General features: G+C 54.0%; 1 long non-coding RNA gene across 1 annotated transcript; it reads left to right on the top strand.

Annotated features, from left to right (window-relative positions):
- The first annotated feature begins 6,855 nt into the window (after positions 1-6,855).
- On the top strand, positions 6,856-11,334 carry LOC135408959 (uncharacterized). The gene is made up of 2 exons (XR_010427955.1): positions 6,856-9,134; positions 9,732-11,334. It is a non-coding gene; the product is annotated as an uncharacterized LOC135408959 (long non-coding RNA).
- Positions 11,335-12,360: the final 1,026 nt, after the last annotated feature.

Here is a 12,360-nt window from a genome sequence, read left to right as displayed (position 1 = left end):
TTCTCCTGGTTACCAATTACATGCAGGCCCTTGGGGAAGTGGGAATAGATGTTCTGCCCGGTTATGCAAAAACCCTCAGGTTAATAAAGTTATTGTTTATCCCAAATACACACAAACCCTTAGGAAATAAAAGTTCAAATTTATGTCAAGCAAATTTCAAGGATTACAGATAAAAGTTCAAATAAATAAGTTTGTTGAAAGACCAAGGTAGGTGGTGAGCTGAATCACTGTGACGCAGTAGTGATTGTTAAAGGGGGTTTATAAAGTTTAAGATGTACCGTTACATGTAATGTTCTGTACTTCTCATAATAATAAAGAAGAGGAGCGATGTAGGAGTCAGGTTACAGGAAGGATGCTGGATGAGGCATCCTGGGAAATGTAGTTCCACCTGCTGGGATAGAATCATAGAATGGATTGGCTTGGAAGGGACCCTAAAACCCATCCAGTTCCACCCCTCTGCCATGGGCAGGGACACCTCCCACTAGGCCAGGCTGCTCCAAGCCCCATCCAACGTGGCCTTGGACACTTGGCCACTTGGATGGGGCAGCCACAGCTTCTCTGGGCAACCTGGGCCAGGGCCTGACCACCCTCAGAGGGAAGAACTTCTTCCTAACCTCTAATCTAAACCTACTCCCTTTCAGTTCAAAGCCATTCCTCCTTGTTGTATCACTACAGGTCCTGACGAAAATACCAATACCTTGCTCAGCCTTCATATGCCAGTCTGGAGAGGCCCAGGGCACTGTTGGGATGTGTATTGTATCTGCTTGACCTGCACAGGTGTCTAAATTCAGGGGATATGGCACCATGGAGGCAACTGTGCCACATCCTGTATCTCTGGCTGACTTGGAGTGAAATTCCTGGCTGAACACAGGCAGCCGTGTGAATCCCACCCTGGATTCAGATGCAGTCCTGGGCAAGGAAGTTTCCAGTGGCACTTGGGTTTCCTGTGGGTGTCCCAAGAGATGATGTGCCCAGGTCTGCTCAGTGGCACACAAGGCTCACAGGCGACACACCTTTTTGTGCAGCAGCTGAACATGGTGTTTGAGGCAGGAAAAGCTCTAAAGCAAGGAAGAGGGAGGGGACAGATCTCGGCCAAGCCACACAGCACAGGATTTTTCAGCTTTGTGTTACCAATGCAGAAAGAGTGGGTGCCCACTGCAGGCAGCAATGAGGGCCTGCTGTGTCAAACAGGGTGCCCTCTGCTCTGCTCTGCTCTGCACTTGGGATTGCAGCTGAGTTGCTCTTAGGAAACTGGAAGGAATCTCTGGTCCAGCTGCCCCTCTTCTTTTGACTTCTTAGGGCAGCTGTGAGATGTGAGGCTTTGGGAAGGGAGGAGCAGAGCTGTACATGGGGCACCTGGAACATCTGCTGCTCTCTTGGCTCAGGACATCAGGGACTGGGTGCAAGGGACTGAGGCAGAGAGGAGGAGCAGAGTACTTTGTTGCTCAGCAGGGCCAGGAAGCTCTGCCCAGAGAAAGGAGATGGTGGAAAGAATGTTTAAGGATTAACTGGGAGCCGATGCCTTGGAGGGTTTCCCTTCCACATGCTCCTGCCCACTGGGTCGGTGACTCCCAGCACAACCTTCCACTGTTCTCCTCTAATTCCGGGCAAACCCAGCACGAGGGGTAAGCAGGAGAGCAAAGTTGAGCCAAGTTCATCCCTGATGGAGCTGCAGGGCTTGGGGCCCCTTGTCCCAGGGACCTGAGCCCACCTGTCCCTGTGTCCCGGCACCAACTGAGAACTAAGCGGGGAGAGCAGCTGCAGTTTCAGGCCCTCACACTTGGACAGGGAGATTTCTGGGAGGCAGGAAAGGCAGAACACAAGCTGGTAACTGGTGCAGGATTGAGCTGTGAGGGTGGTTGGCAAAGAAGGAACCACCCAAAGCAACGGTGCAAGGACCTGGTGTGGCCATGGCAGAGCTCCAGGAGTGCGGGTGTGTGGGGATGTTCCCACAGAGTTCTGCATTTCTTCTGCTATGTCTTCATCTTCCAGAAGGTTTTGGAAAAAGTTTTGGAGGTGAGAAGCTCCCTGCAGTTTCTCTTGCGTTATGTCATCTTTGTTTTAATTGAGTATTCAGTTTCTTTCCCTAAGTAGATCTTCATGCCTTTCATCTCATAATTCTTTAGAAATCCATTTTTTTCATTGACTTCACCAACATGAAAAGATGGTGTCAGTGAAATAAATGCTGACAATTAAGGAGGCAAAAGCCTAAAGAGCAAACTAAGAGATCACTAGCAATTGAATTTTTTACTATTTCATTGCACTAACTGGAAATTTGGGAAACTTTTAAAATTTTACAGTGATTGAGCTCTATTTTACAAATGACCATGTCCTCAGTGATCACTGCCATCATGGGATTTGGTAAAGGTGATGTAAACCCATCCTTAACATAAGAGTGACTCAGTCGTTTTCTTTGCTATCGGCCCAAAAATTATTTTTGGAGACTCACTTTTGGGGGTGAATCTCAAGACTTTAGAGCAGGTTGGAAACAAATTTATCTAAGCATTTGTGTATTAGGTACAGAGCCACTGGTCACTATGTTGCTTGGTCTGTCCAGGTGGCTGTGGTGCCCAGCCCTGTAGATATTCCCATATGTGCTCCTCATGGTGCTCTTTTGCAGAGCAGGGAGAGGGATCCGCATTGTTTGTTGCTGTAGTGTGGGATATGAGTTTATGACATAAAAACACCAAGGGCAATGAGGGTCATTTGGGATGTGTGTTCAGTGTTGCTCTCCTGCCCTGGCCTTGGGTGCTGCCTCTGAGAATTCATAATAATCGTACCCAGTCTGTGGGGGGAACAGGGGAAGGTGATTTTCCCCAGCCTTTCACACCTTTTTCCTCCTTCAGGCCTGTTACAACAGCTTTTGGGACTTTGGAATTCCCTTTGGATGTTAAGGAAAGCATGTTCTTGTTATATCTGCCAGGTCTCCTCAGTGGGGTCCACACCATGTTTAGAGTTACAAAAGGTATTTCCAGGAAGGTCATTCAGAGATCTGCCCCGAGGGGGGAATAGTCATGAATGACATGGAAAGGGGGAGAAAATTGGCCAGTCTGGGGGGAAATTCACCCCTGAACAACTACAGGACTCTGTTAAAGTGACAGTATTTGCAAGAATGCTGTGGCAACTCCAGAGAAGAGCAACTTCTGCAGTGTGCTGGGCCCTGGCTACTCTTTACCAGACACAGTTCAGTGCTAGACAGAACCCTCAGGGGGAGGAGGAGGAAAGGAGACCAGCAGGCACCTTGGCCACTCAAACTGCAGCTGAACCAAAGGAGCAACCTGTGCCAGGAGCAGTTGCTGCTCTACAGAAGAAGAAATCCAAGACCAACTCAGTTCCCTTAGTGAGGGATGAAGGGGATGCAGGGCCCTCAGAACAGGAGGAAGGGCCAGGGCCAGAGATTATCACCCAATCCCCATCCCTGGCTGAGCTGTGAGATATGAGAAAAGATTTCAGCCTCCAGCTGGGAGAGCCCCTGGTGACCTGGTTGCTCCAGGGCTGGGATAACACGGCCCAGGGTGTGGAACTAGGTGGGAGAGAAGCCAGACAACTGGGATCCCTGTCCAGGGATGCTGGCATTGACCAGGGGATTGGGGAGAGGACAGAAACTCTCAGTCTCTGGAGGTGACTCCTGTCAAGTGTGAGGGGAAGGTGTTCTCTCAAGGATGATCTAATAGTGCACCCGAGCAGGTGGAACACCTTGGAGAAAGTTATCCATATCTGAGAGAATCCATAGGGGTTCAAATAAGGAGCAGTGCCCTGTAGATCCAGGTGAAGTCCAGTGCACCCAATCCATGGGGTGGAGGTTTGTATGGGGAGCACCATTGTCATACACCAACTCATGGGCAGTGATGTTATGGAAAGAAGGAGAACAAACAGTGACCACTTGACTCTGGAAATGGGAAGATCATCTTTTCACCTCCCTGTCGTGGGGAGTGGAAGGCTGAGATAAAGTTAATTAGAGAAGCCTTTTCATTGAGCTACGGAGGTGCAGGAAGGATCCTCTGGCTTTCTGAACTCCTTCTCAGAGAGGAGCCTGGGGATGGCTGGATTCAGTCTCAGCCTCAGACTTTGTCAATGCGTTAAGTTAAAGGAATTATAGAGATGTGATTGAATCACTTTGTCCTACAGGTTTTTATGATGGCAAATCAGCCCCATTTATATAGAACGAATTATTTATTATGACAAATGAACAAATAAAGAGATGAGTGAACAGCTAAAAGATCTTAATCAGAATTATTTACTACACTGTGTAAACACTAAAACCTACTAGTAGAGTATAATAGAGCATCAAATAGTGCACTGGATCTAAGGAATTCTATTAAAGCAAATATATCAAATTGTATCAAAGCTGGCAAAAAGAAACAATCATTAAGTAGAGATTGTTGTAACTCACCACACAACTTAACCCCTGAGTAACCATGAAGAGGCATCCCTGCTCCACAGGAGGCAATCCACACACTCAGGGACAGTCTGTGGAAGAATCTGCCACATGAAAGTTGGCCTGGGGGTTTTTGTAGTTATAAAGTGATGGCCTGCCAGTCCCAGTTCTCCAGGCCAGCCAGCAGCTTATCTGCCAAAGCCTGCTTCCAAAGGCAAGGGGGTGTCTTTGCAGTGGGTGAACCAGGCTGGTTTTAGCACAATTCAACCCTGAAAGCAGCCCCTTGGCACCGGCGGGAGCTCAGCACGGGCAGCTTGGGTTATTTGGATTCTCTGACGGGATTCCAGGCCAAGGCAGATCAGCCCTATCAGGACAGAGCATCCTGCCAGATCCCCCAACCTCCGTGTCCCTCCCGTTCTCCCCTCCTGGCGCTTCCCGCTCGTGGCTCTGTCGGAGCCCGTGTCACGACACGCGGAGCCACCGCAACAGGTTCTTTTCCTGAGGGATCCCTTGGAGGGGATGAAAGAGAAACAACCCTGGAGAACCGGAGTGACAACAGGAATAGCTTTTATTTTTGGCACCTCTGGAACCGTAACCGTGGATTGATCAGGTAGTGATTCCTGCCGGGATGGGAGAGGGGGACAGAATCACCACGTCCCTGTCCCCATCCCGTGGGATGGATCCAGCTGCAGAGCCCAGGGATAGGAGGAACTGCTCTGGAATCCCACCTGATCCCACTCCATCCATCCCACCCCAATCCTGCCTGATCCCACTCTGGAATCTGATCCTAATCGCATGCCATCCATCCTGCCTGATCCTGCTCCAGAATCCAGCCCTGATCCTGCTCCAAAATTTCACCTGATCCCACTCTGGAATCCTGCCCTGATCTGGAATCCTCACCCAATCCTGCTCCACCATGAAAGAGGGATCCAAGTGTCCCCGGTGTGGAGGAAAGGGGGGTCACAGGGTGGGGAAATGTGAGATGGCCAGGAATGGGGGTTTGGGGGGGTCCCAGTGCCCAGGAATGGTGGTCCATGGGGGTCCCAGTGAGGGATAAGGGGGTGCAGGGTGGTCCACATGCCTGCAAATGGAGGCTCAGGGGGATCCCAGTGCGCAGGAATGGGGGTTCAGGACGGTTTCCATGCCTGGGAATGGGGGTGCAGGGGCCTCCTGGTGCCCAAGAAGGGCATGCAGGGGGTCCCAGTCCCAGATAAGGGGGCTCAGGGAGGTCTGGGTGCTGAATAAGAGGTGCAGGGGGTTGCCAGGGTCAAGGAAAGGCGGGTGAGGGCATTGGGAGAGATGTGATGGAGGTTCAGGGGGTCCCTGTGCCCAGGAAAGGGGTCTCCAGGGGTCTGCAGTGTTGAGGAAAGTGGGGTCTGAGAGCTGGGAAAGGCAGAGTTGTGCGTCCAGCGTGTCCCAGGGTCAAGGAAAAGGGAGAATCAGGGGGCTGAGAGAGACGGGATGGCTGGGAAAGGGATTGCAGAGGGGTATTTGTTCAGGATAAGATGGTTCAGAGGCGTCCTGGGCCAGGGATGGGGTGAAAGAGGATCCCCGTGTACGAGAATGGGCATTCAGGTGGTCCTGGTTCCAGATAAGGTGGTTCAGGGGGGTCCCAGTGACCAGAAATGAGGGTCAAGGGGGTCCCAGTGCCCGGGAATCCCTGAATCCCCATTCAGGGGGATTCCCATACCTGGGAATAGGGGTTCAGGGGATCCTGGTGCCGGATAAGGGGGCTTAGGGGGGTCCCAATGCTGTGGGAGGGGGCACTGGGGGTCCCGGTGCCAGGAATGGAGGTTGAAGGGAAATGCCATACCCAGGAATGGGGGTTCAGAGGGGTCCCTGAAATGGAAGTTCAGGGAGTCCCGGTGATTCAAAGAAACCTTCGGACAATCTGAAAAGCACTTTTATTACGGCCGGGGAATGCAAAGGGGCATGTGTTCTCCCCAGTGCACTCCCCTGAGCCAAGAAATAACATAGCCTTTTGTACAGTTTGAAAGTAGCAAGTTTAAAATTATCTTTACACACACTCTTTTACAGTCTGCCTTATCTAAATAGACATTTAGTTTTACCTCCTATTCTTACCATTACAGAGTAGTTACATAAAGTTTTATCATTTCAAGCAGTTTCAGGTTCCCCACCCCTCTCTACGTGCTAAAAAGCCTTCCCTATTCTCTAAGCTATTTTATCTCAATTGCCCACAGTTTGGGCAGAAACTTTTAAGCAGTTTTACATTTTGCAAAGTCACACTTACATCGCTAAATAGCTAAATTTTATTTCATTTTCTATTTCACCGTTTCCGAGGGTCCCACCCTCCGTCGCCCACCCCGGGTTTCCCAGGAGCCCCAGGACCCAGCACTGGAGCCATGGCGCTGCTCCGCTCTCACCGCTCGCCGATGGCGCAGTTTGGGAGACGGGGAGGTGAAAGTGACCGAGGGAGAGCGGGGAAGGGGGGAGGGGACGGGGGAATTCCCGGGAATTCACTTGGATCCCCTTTGGGACCCGCCCCTCGATCCCCCCGGATTCCTCCTTGGGGCACTCCACGTGCGCGAACTGCGGGACCTCCGGCCAGGGCTGTGCTGAACTCCTTGTCCCTGTGGTTAAACTCGGCCTTAAGCCCGCTGGTTTGGGGCCAAAGCGGGGGAAGCGCCGGGATCAGCGGATCTCGCGGGGGCGGGGGGCGATCTCCCTGTGCCAGTGCCCTCCCCGGACAGCCCCCCAATGCCCCCCGCAGACCCTCCTCATCCCTCCTGGATACTGCGACCGGGGCGTTCCAGAGCTTCCCAGGGACAGCTCCGGTGTGTCCCGCCCGAACTCCTCCCAGGGAAGCTCCTGGGTCGTTCCTTGGGAGACACCGGGGGGAGAAAAGCTCCAGCTTTTGCTGCGTGTGCGGGTCCCCACCCCTGCGGAGCAGGACTGGTGGCTGTGACTCCGATCCTCCTTCTCTCTCATTCTCGATCCTCTTTCTCTCTCTTTCTCATCTTGTCTCCCTTTCCTCGGGGTGATTATAAATCCCAGGGCACCTGTAGATCCCCTTTCCCAGTCACGGGTTTCCCAGGGAAGTGAGTGCAGGGGGGTCCCAGTGCCCAGGAACGGGGATTCAAGGGAGTCCCAGAGTCAAGGAAATGGGGAGCTCCTCCAAAACTCCCTCCCGGGGGGGAGCAGGAGCTGGGGCAGGAGCGCTGTGGGGAGAGGGAAGGGAGTGACATTGGAATGGGGGGGTCACCAAGGGGGACACACATGCTTCGGAGGGGACATGACCCCAGGGACCCCCCTCACCTTCTCCCGCAGGAGGAGGCCAGGCCCCAGCCCAGGATGACGAACCCCAACATGGCCCTCCCAACCCCTGTCAGCATCTTTGGGGGGCAGCGTCTGTCGGCAGCTCTGGGGGCAGGATCCGGGAATGGTGGCAGATCCCCGGAAGGGATGGGGAGGGAGTGGGACAGGCTGGGATGGCCTGGGATGGACTGGGACACCAGGACACATGGAGACCAGGACTGGGACCTACCAGGACCTGCTGGGAGCAGGATCAGAGCACACTGGGACCCACTGGGACCAGAACTGCGGCAACAGGGATCATACAGGAATCATACTGGGACCAAAATGAGGGCTACTGGGAGTAACTGGGAGCATGCTGGAGGCCATATGGGATATACTGGGAGTGTCTGGGAGTCAGTGGGATCATACTGGTGGAAACTGAATCCTTCCTGGGGTAACTGGGAGTGACTGGGAATGACTACAACCATGCTGAGGGCAACTGGGGTACACTGGGATTGTCTGTAACCATGGTGGGGATGACTGAGACCACTCTGGGGGCAACTGGGACCATGCAGGCAGCAACTGAGAGCAACTGTGAGCGACTGGATCTACAGTGGGGCAACTGGGATTCACTGGGACCATGCTGGGGGAAGACTGGGACCATACTTGGATTGGCTGGGATGATACTGGGATCAGACTGGGATCACAGTGGGAGCAACTTGGCCCATGCTGAGGGCAACTGGGATCATATTGGGAGCAACTGGGAGCATACTGAGGGTAACTGGGGTCATACTGGGAGTGACTAGGAGCATGTTGGGGGCAGCTGGGACAGGGAATGGCCCTGGGACATGGAACAGTTCAGGGATAGGTAATGGCCCTGGGATATGGAATGGCCCCAGGACATGGAACAGCTGAGGAACATGGAATGGCTGGTTCCTGCCCTGGATCCCACGGCCAGGAACGCTCGTTTTCCCCCTTGTAGGCAGCGAGGGGTGCTGGAGGGTCCCTGTGAGGGTCCCCCCTGCCCCCAAGTCACTCCTGGCACCGCTCTGGGGCTCTGTCACCGATCGGTTGCTGCCCTGGGGCAGAGGGTTTGTTGCAGAGTTCGGGATTAAACCCAACAAACTCGGGCGGGGGGGCAGCCCTGGACACCAGGGCTTTGCTGCCACGGCTCTGCAGGGGCTTCCCACGGGGTCACGGCCTCCTTTGGGCAGCCCCCGCTCCGGCGTGGGCTCCTCCCCGGGCTGCAGGGGGGACTCTGCTCCATCCCGAACTCATCCACAGGTCACAGGCCCTTCAGCTCAGGTTCTCACGGAGCTCCAGCCGGTTCAGTGCAGCGGCGCTGCCCCGGTGTCCCGCCAGGCCGGGCACCTCGCCAGGGCTGTGACTCCTAAAGCAGCGGCTCCGGGCACCTCGCCAGGGCTGTGACTCCTGAAACAGCGGCTCCGGGCACATCGCCGGGGCTGTTTCTCGTAAAGCGCGTGGCTTTGAGGAAAGGGAGGTGGGATCTCGTTCAAAGTGCAAGGGGCGGGCGGGCACTCGCTGAGGCGGCGGCGGAGCTCGGACGCGGCCCCGGCGCGGTGGGACCCGCTCGGCCCTGCCGGGGCTCGGGGAGGCGCCGCGGGGAGCGGGCTCTGGCGGGCTCGGACCCCCGGGTCCCCTCCCCCGGGGCCGCTGAGGGAGCGGCTGCCCACGGGCTCCTCCTCCTCGCTGAGCCCCCGGCGGGCTCGGAAGCAGCCGCTGCCGCAGCAGCGCTGCCTCGTCCGGTTCCTCTCGGGAGGAGAGATGTGGCTGCCCTACAGCAGGGCAGCGTTCCCGGCTAGCTAGGAGCGAGCTTAGAGCCACCTGGGCTGGAGGGAGGTGTTCCTGGGCTGCAAAGTGCCTGGGCAGGGGCTGCCGGGCACAATCCTGAGCACCCTCGGGGCTGCTGGTTCCTCCTCCTTGGGAGGCTGAGCCCGTTCTGCAGCTGCCCTGGGCCAGGAGCTTCCAGGCGATGGCACTTACATGTCACGACAGGGACACGACCGGGAGCTGGTCCGCAGCAGCTGTAGAGTCAGAGGGGCCGGGCCTGGTCCTGAGCTCCCCCTTGTCTCCCCAGGTGCTGCCGCAGCGTCAGCGGGAGCAGGGACAGGGCAGGACTGAGCTGGCATCGCCCTCCTGAGCCCGGGTGTCCCACAGGGCCGGGTCCAGCTGTGCTCTCTCTTCACGGCCCATTCCATCTGCCCTGACAGTGGGGGTAAACTGCAGCCAAGGCTGAGCTGAACGAGGCTTTGTCACCACTTCTGATGCCTTGGGCACAAGATCTGGTGTGTCGTGGGCAGGGAGATGGCACTTGTTACCCTGTAGTGAGTCAAGGGGAGGAGAGTGAATTCTGCTCCGTTGATGGGATTGCAGAGGATCCCTTGGGTTCCCAGGCCGGATGGACCAGGGTGGTGGTTGTGGGCCAGACTGGGGGAGTGGGGGCTGGGCTGGACCAGGACGAAGCAAGTTTGGATTTGAGCTTAGTTCTCTCTTCCCAAGATTGCTGTGCCATATCCAGAGAGAATTTGTGAGGGGGAAGGAGGATGTGAGCCTAAGAGGAGAAATAATAAGCAGCTTCCTCTCCACATCCCACTCTGTCTCCCCCGGGCCTTCCCCTCCATCCCAGCCTGTGGGTCCCACTTTGGGGTCCAATGACCCCCCCGCAGGTGTCTCCTTGCAGGGACACCTCAGGTCAGGGCTGAATTACTCTTTTATTTTCAGATAAAAAGTAGAAATTCCTGTTGACTGGTTGGATTCCCTCTCTTTTGGTCACTACAGAAAAGACCCTTTGAATAATTCCCACGTGCACTTGTGGATTCATTTCCCTTCCCTGGGCAGCCAAAAAAAAAAAAGGCCACAACTCTAGTGGCATGTAATAGTTTTGAACTGCTCTTTAGGACACAAAAGTCCTTTTTTCCCCCAAACCCTGTGCCTTTGGGAGTATTTTCCATGGTAGGATCCTCTGTTATTCCCCAGCGGATCTGTTTTCTCCTCATTTTCCAACTCCACCTGTTTTTCACTCCAAAATGCCCTAAACTGTAGCCTGGGTGTCAGAGACTGAAATGGTTAATTATTTATGTATTCTAGGAGACTTTTGCAGGCTTTTGACTTGCATGATACCTCTGATGAGCAATTAGGCCCCTCCCTCCCTCCATTGCTGAGGGTGTGAAGCCCTGAAAAGGCAAGAGCTGAGCTTTCAGGCTTTTGACTGTTGATACATCTGCTGAGCAATCAGGCCCCTCCCTCCCTCTGCTAATCTTGAAAGGCGGGAACCAGGCGAGACACAAAAAACTCAGCACACAGACCTAGGAGATGTTGGAGGCTCAAGGCACGGCCCGTGACACTAACCATGGATATAATAACCCATAACTTCTTGGAGTATGGGGGCTTCCCTCCTTCACTCCCAGCAGATCAAGGCCACCACTTCAACTGACAGACATGGAAGCATCGCTGGACCCCGTGGGCGGTGACTATATACATCTGTCCACTCTCAGCTTTTCTTTCCCTTACTCTCCCTTGCTCTTATCCTGCCTTTCTCTCCCCTATGCATTTTCTTCCCCCCCACAAAGGTTATCTCTGTGTCACATTGTTGTACAACAGCTGTTGTATGCTAGCAAACTGCTAGCATGCCTGTTGATACAGAATTGTTAAAATAAACCTTGCCAGTATATGTTTTCAGACACCGATTATTTAGTTTCGTTTCACTCTAATCCACCCCAAGGGAATTATTGATAAAAACCTGAGTTACCCCCTCTCCCCTTTTCCTGGGGCAGGTCGTAACACTGGGGCAGGAGGAATTCGGGGGTTGGGGACAGTAAAAAACTGCTGCATCACTTAAACCTTATTCAAAAATCAAGTGTTTGGGTGGGAAAAAATGATCCTTTTGGTTCTTACATTGCAAACACAGGCAGAGGGTTCTTACCTGGAGAATATTTCGCTATGGAGCAAATGCCGGGTGCAGGGGCTGGTAATAATTTGAATTTGTTGATGTCAGGGTTTAGAGAGAGTTTTAATAAATGTGGAAACTCTTTGCAGCTGCCAGTGACCCACCAGCAGCATCCACATGCTGTGTCAGTGGATTCTTGTCCTGTTTCTTTGGGTTTTTTGCTTATAAATATTCCCCAAATCACTCTTGTAGGATCAGTTTTGCTTTGCTGAACCTATTAATTTTTAACTTTGTCTTGGGGAAAGGTAGAGCAGGAAAAGAATTTAGGAAAAACAGTGAACCAGGAGAGAAAATATGTCCAATGTGGGAGGTTGGAGCAGTGGTAACGGGAGCAAGCACAGGCTGTGGGACAGGAAACAGTGAACAGAAACGAGCCTTGGGGAAAGGAACAGGGTTAGAAAAAGGCTCTGACTGCCTGGGGGGTAGTCTCAGGAATTATCAGCTTTTTGTGGTTTGATATTTTGACCATGGGAGCATCCTGGCAAAGCCCCAGGACGGAGCAGGACCTGCCCAGGCCTCGGGACCTGGGGCTGTTGTCCCAGATCAGCTCGTGGCAGGAGGAGCTGAGGGTGCCCCTGTCCCCTCTGTGCCCCCCCAGGGGTGGCAGAAGCCCCTTTGGGAGGCAGGTTCAGAGGCACCATCCCCTGTCCTAGGGGCTCCACGAGCTGCCCTGCACAGAGTGGGCACACAGGGGGTGGGCTCAGGTGGGTCTGAAGGGCCGTCCAGCACCTTGTGGGGTGACCTGGGGTGTCTGGAGTGG

This window comes from Pseudopipra pipra, unplaced genomic scaffold (genome assembly GCF_036250125.1).
Source record: "Pseudopipra pipra isolate bDixPip1 unplaced genomic scaffold, bDixPip1.hap1 HAP1_SCAFFOLD_93, whole genome shotgun sequence".
NCBI lineage: Eukaryota > Metazoa > Chordata > Aves > Passeriformes > Pipridae > Pseudopipra > Pseudopipra pipra.
The sequence above is the reverse complement of the archived record's forward strand: the minus strand, read 5'-3'. Positions and strand labels throughout refer to the sequence as shown.